Below are 6,185 nucleotides of genomic sequence, written 5' to 3'. Positions count from 1 at the left end.
TGAGAGTTTTGCTGGGTACAGTAGCCTGGGCTGGCATTTGTGTTCTTGTAGGGTCTGCATGACATCTGCCCAGGATCTTCTAGCATTTATAGTGTCTGGTGAGAAGTCTGGTGTAATTCTGATAGGACTGCCTTTATATGTTACTTGACCTTTTTCCTTTACTGCTTTTAATATTCTTTCCTTGTTTAGTGCATTTAGTGTTTTTATTATTATGTGACAGGAGGAATTTCTTTTCTGGTTGAGTCTATTTGGAGTTCTGTAGGCTTCTTGTATGTTCATGGGCATCTCATTCTTTAGGTTAGGGAAGTTTTCTTCTATAATTTTGTTGAAGATATTTACTGGCCCATTACCTTGGGAGTCTTCACTCTCTTCTATGCCTATTATCCTTAGGTTTGGTCTTCTCATTGAGTCCTGGATTTCCTGGATGTTCTGGGTTAGGAGTTTTTTGCTTTTTGCATTTTCTTTGACTGTTGTGTCAATGTTTTCTATGGTGTCTTCTGCCCCTGAGATTCTCTCTTCTATCTCTTGCATTCTGTTGGTGATGTTTGCATCTATGACTCCTGATTTCTTTCCTAGGTTTTTTATTTCCAGGGTTGTCTCTCTTTCTGATTTCTTTATTGTTTCTATTTCCATTTTTAGATTCTGGATGGTTTTGCTCATTTCCTTCACCTGTTTGATTGTGTTTTCCTGTAGTTCTCTAAGGGATTTTTGTGTTTCCTCTTGGACTTCTAGCTGTTTACCTGTGTTCTCCTGTATTTCTTTGAGGGTGCTGTTTATGTCTTTCTTATTGTCCTGTATCATCATCATGATAAATGATTTTAGATCTGAATCTTGCTTTTCAGATGTAAAGGTGTGTCCAGGACTTGCTATGGTGGGAGAATTGGGTTCTGATGATGCCTAGTAACCTTGGTTTGTGTTGTTTATTTTCTTATGCTTGCCCCTGCCATCTGGTTATCTCTAGTGCTACCTGCCCTTGCTAAATCTGACTGGAGCCTGTCCTTCCTATGATCCTGGTTGTGTCAGACCTCCTCAGAGTGAAGCTGTCTTTGTGATCCTGTGATTCTGGGATCCTATGACCCTGGGCTTGTTAGAGTGCCTGGGAGTAGTGCTTCCTCTGGGTGTTTTGGGACTGGCTACAGAGTTTGCACCCAAGGTCTGCTCAGGGCATGACCCCGCCCCAGACAGATTGCAAGCAACTGGAGCCACTGGGCTGGCAGAGTTCCTGTGTGCCTGAGTCCTGCTGGTCCCAGTTACTCCCCTTAATGGGACAGATGTTGTGTCTCTTCACTTCTGATCCTGGGCTTGTTAGAGCACCTGGGAGTGGAGCTTCCTCTGCGTGTTGTGGGACTGGCTGTGGAGCTTGCACCCAAGGTCTGCTCAGGGCACCGGTCGGCCCAGACAGCAAGAACGTTTTTTAAAAGTCCAAGTAGTCTTCCTCTTAGATTCGGCCTTACAATCTTCCCAAGCAAGGACCTAAATGCAAATAGCAAATACTTCAGGAATCTTCTTAAGATGTCTCTCAAAGACTTAAACAATCAGCTATAGGAGCCACAAGAGCATGAGAGGTAGCAGGGGCTTATCAGTGCCCACACTGATAGGTTTTCTACTGGACCTGTGAGCAAGCTGTACTGCTTCCTGGGTACTGCTTCCTGGTGATTTGCTATTCACATTCACACATCTGCACACATAAACCTCTTTAACTAACACAAAGACAAGGCCACCGGCTGTCAGGGCCGCTGCACTGAATTGGGGACACAAACCTCATTTTCCTATGTAAATTGGCCTGGGTGCTCTTAAGACCCCCAACAAAAGGGGTCAATCCTATTAAATAGGGCCATCTGGCCGGCTGGCTGCCCCTAGTGACACCTCTGAGTGGTTTTCAGGGGACCAGGAAGGTAGGTTGTACTAGAGAGACCACAGCTGTCACCTTGGTCCCAGGGTCCTGCCCGCAGAGGCTGGGGGGCGATCAGATTATAGGTGGTCTTAAGCCTCAGGGCCCGGGGGCGCCTGAAGGTCTGTCTCCTGGAAGCCTCCCAGAGTTGGGCAGGGCGGGGCACGCTTTGTTCCTGAACCCCGAAGGGGTGTGGCGCCTCAGTCTTGGCTGGAGTCACTGCTCTGTTCTCCGGGGCCTTAGGGCAGCTAGCGCCAGGCGGCCAGCAGCCTTGGGCGACTCCATAGCAACAGCGTGGGAGAGCCACAAACCCAGAGCTGGAGGGGAGAAAGCGGGAGGGAAACAGGAGAGGGGAACGAAGCAGGGAGAGGGGACTAGAAAGGCTAGATTGCTGCAGGAGAGAGGAGGGGGAAGGGGGCCGGGGGCGGAGAGCAAATAAAGAAGGATAGCGGTGAAGTAAATAAGGGAAGACCCCTGGGAGAGAAGGAAAGGGAGCCGAGAAACAACAAAAGATGAAGGAGCACCCAGAGAGTTGGGAAGGGGCGAAGGGGAGGAGAGGGGTAGATCGGAGGGAAAGAGGTGGGAAACGTGGAGACGGGGCGTGGGGTGGGGTGGAAAGAGGGGAGTGGAGACCGAATAGGAGCTGGGAGGGAGGGTGGCTGGAAGGAGGAGCAGGGCGCAGTCTGAGCGGTTCTGCACTGGATCCCTGGTCGCAGTTGCTGGCCGCCAAGAGGGGAGGAGCAGGCGACCGCGCTGGGACGCCAGGGACCCTAGTGCGTTCTGAGCGCTAGGGAGCAAGCCCAGCGCCTTCCACCACCTTCCACCACCACTTCTCCCCGGGACAGAGTTCCTGCACAAGCCCTTCCAGCCCCGGGGTTCCCAGACTCCGGGCAGAGCAATCTTCCTAGGATGAGGACACCGGGTCACCGCCTGCAGCAGGCAGAGCGGAGAGGGTGGGCGCTCCGCATCCAGAGGGGCCCAGGTCGTTTCTCCGGAATATTTATTTCACCAGAGAATATTTTTCCATTGCAGAACTCTTAGGCGATTTGGACTTTTGTTTTATGAATTCATCTGCTACCCCACGCCCTCCAAACACGGGACCTCGTATAGAGGTCCTCCTAACATATTGCTAATGTTAACCTTGGAGTCTGAAAAACGGCTTTCGAATTTTCAACGTAAAATTTTTAGAAAAAGCCAGTCCTGGAGGTACACACACAGCCCCTGCTTTAAGTTTGCTATGAAAACAGACACTCTGAAAGCATTTTCGACTTACAATATGGGTGGTACTGTACGTGTGATTGTGTGTGGTGGGCGGGGGAAGGGAGTAAACAAACTAATTTCGGACACACCGGTCTTTCAAAAGAAATCTCACAGATAAGTGCTGTGTGTTTTATTTTAAAACCATCATAAAGGGAAAACAAACTTCTGGATGTTCTCAGCTAACATGGCCTATGGGAAAATGAAAATAAACCTAATTGAAAAAACAGCGCTAGTCATAAATAGGATTAGCTTTCAAGCAGAGAATGTGGTTGGGGAAAAAATAAAAAATAAAAAAACACCACCACCAATCAAATCCATGCCTTAAAGAACTCGGTTCTGAATTGGGCAGTGGTGGCGCACCCCTTTAATCCCAGCATTTGGGAGGTAGAGGCTGGCGGATTTCTGAGTTCAAGGCCAGCCTGGTCTACAGAGTGAGTTCCAGAACAGCCAGGGCTATATGGAGAAACTGTGTCTCGAAAAGACAAAAACAAACAAACAAACAAACAAAAAACCCACAATCCTTGTTTTCAGGTATTATCCCAAAGAAAATTAGTTTCTCCTGCCAAGTTAGTCACAGACCCCAAAGCCGCAGGAAAGCTCCTGTGTGGTTTTATGGTAGCCCATCTAGTTTCAACATTGTTTTTGACCAAAAGGAAAAGATGAAACACGTAAACGAACTTAGAATTATATTTACAGAACTCTAAATTGCATGTACTTTACCCCAGAATTCGGGACTTGCAGGCTGAGCCCCGAAGAGTTGATGTGTGACATTTTCTGACAAAAGCCATCTTAAGCAATTTGTGGGCGTCAGCTTACAATCCTTTACATTTAGAAGGCAGAAATTATCTTAATATATGTATGTGTGTATATGTATATATACGTATATACATATGTATATATGGGTTGAAGAGATGGCCCAACGGGTAAGAGCACCGACTGCTCTTCCAGAGGTCCTGAGTTCAATTCCCAGCAACCACATGGTGGCTCACAACCATCTGTAATGGGATCTGATGCCCTCTTCTGGTGTGTCTGAAGACAGCTACAGTGTACTCATATACATTAAATAAATAAATAAATCTTAAAAAAAAAGTCAGAAATTGATAGTATCCCATTTTGTAAATGAGGAAATTGAAGTTTACAGAGGGCGCCAAGAAAGCCTGCCCCGGTTCACAGATCCACGCAGCACCCAGTGGCAGAGGTGGGACAGAGAGCACACTGTTTCCTGTCACTAGCCAACCCCTCCCCCACACCCCTCCCTCCCCCCCCCCTTGACTACCACTGCGAAGAAGAAACGGGGACTTCCCTTGCATCTAGAGGGACACCGCGTGCAACCCCGAGGGACATTCTTACAAGCTAGTCGGCTTTCTCCATTCTGCCCAGTTGTTAGACTGGATTAGAAAGACTCTGACATCCCGTGGGCTGCTGACGTAGCTGCTGACGTCACTCCGTGGGTAAAGGCACCTGCCGGGGGAGAGAACACCTTCCCCAAAGCTGCTTTCTGACCCTCTCCCATGCCCACTCACCTACGCCAGGCGCACGTACAGTAGTCATAATTCATTGACCTCAAAAGAAAGATCTTAACTGAAAAATGATTTTCCTCTTTCTTTTTACTGAGTTAAAAAAAAAAAAAGTTAAGTACAAAGGATTGGGTTTCATCTTGGCCCGTTCAGACTTACATGTGCGTCACTGCACTCTATTCTCAAGCCTTCCTCTCCGCCATTCCCAGGCTGGACAGAGCAAAATGACAGATACAGAGCTAGAGGTGGCCTGCGGTGCTAGTGCTTGGTGGCTGTGTAGGGAACCTCTGATATCTGAGGCTCGCTTAGGCTACATAGTGAATCTAAGAGCACCTTGTGAATACAGGGAGATCCTCCTTCAGAAATACAAAACAAAGACAAGAGAACATTTCCTGCCTTTGTTTTACACAATTAAGCCATAAACGACATTTTTGAGGAGACATAGTATCCTGCTTATCCTATCAATATCATAGCATAAATCATTATACAATAGCACAGACTTCGGAGAGACACGAGGTAGTGACCCACTTCCCTGAACTGACTAAGTATCAATTGTTCACATGGCCTCCAATGGCCATTTGAAATTGAGTCAGTATTTAACAATACCTGTTCTGATTGCTTCTTCACCATCTTCTTGGCTAAGATGGAAGAACACACAGTCTGAGTTCAGTCGTAAACCGTCTTAGGGAGAGGAGGATGCAGAGATGACTCCGTGGTTAAGGACACTTGCTGCTCTTGCGGAAGACCTGCATTCAATTCACTTCTCAAGATCCACATGGCAGCTCATAGCTGTCTATAACTCCAGTTACAGAGAATCTATTCCCTTCTTCTAACCTCTTAGAGTATCAGGCATGCATGTGATGAGACTAGCTATATCCATGTGGGCAAAAGATACACATAAAAGTAAGTGAAATATTTGTTTTTTAATTTGGGAAGGGGAATAAAAATGTATACAGGCATCACACATACACACAAATACCAGACACACACCACACATACACATCACACATGTACACATCACATACGCATACACACATCACAGATGCACCCACATTCACACACATCACACATGTATACATATTCTACACACACACACACACACACACACACACACACACACAAGAATAAAGTTAAAAGAACTTATTTTAAAACAGGATCTCACTATGGAGACCAAGCTGGCCTTGGTTAACGTTCCGGCTCTAACCTTCAATTCTTGTTTGGTTTTTATCTACACAATTTAAAATCAAGTAGGCACGAGGGGTTCAGCTTTTCTCCCGGCCCTTGCTCTGAAAACGATGAGACTATCCTATCCCTAAAAGCCATCCATTGGCACTCCCATGGTGCAGGCTAAGAACTGTCTGGGTTCAGCCTTTCCAGTGACTGTGGATTTCGGTTGAGCTCATTGAGGCTGGAGGAAGACTCCTGCAGGGTTAGCAGCCTCCGCAGGCCAGGATTCTGATAGACCCATTCCACTCCTTCTGCCTCTACAACCTAAATGGGGGCGGCGGGGGGGGGGG

This window comes from Mastomys coucha, unplaced genomic scaffold (assembly GCF_008632895.1).
Source record: "Mastomys coucha isolate ucsf_1 unplaced genomic scaffold, UCSF_Mcou_1 pScaffold17, whole genome shotgun sequence".
Taxonomy (NCBI): Eukaryota; Metazoa; Chordata; class Mammalia; order Rodentia; family Muridae; genus Mastomys; species Mastomys coucha.
The sequence above is the reverse complement of the archived record's forward strand: the minus strand, read 5'-3'. Positions refer to the sequence as shown.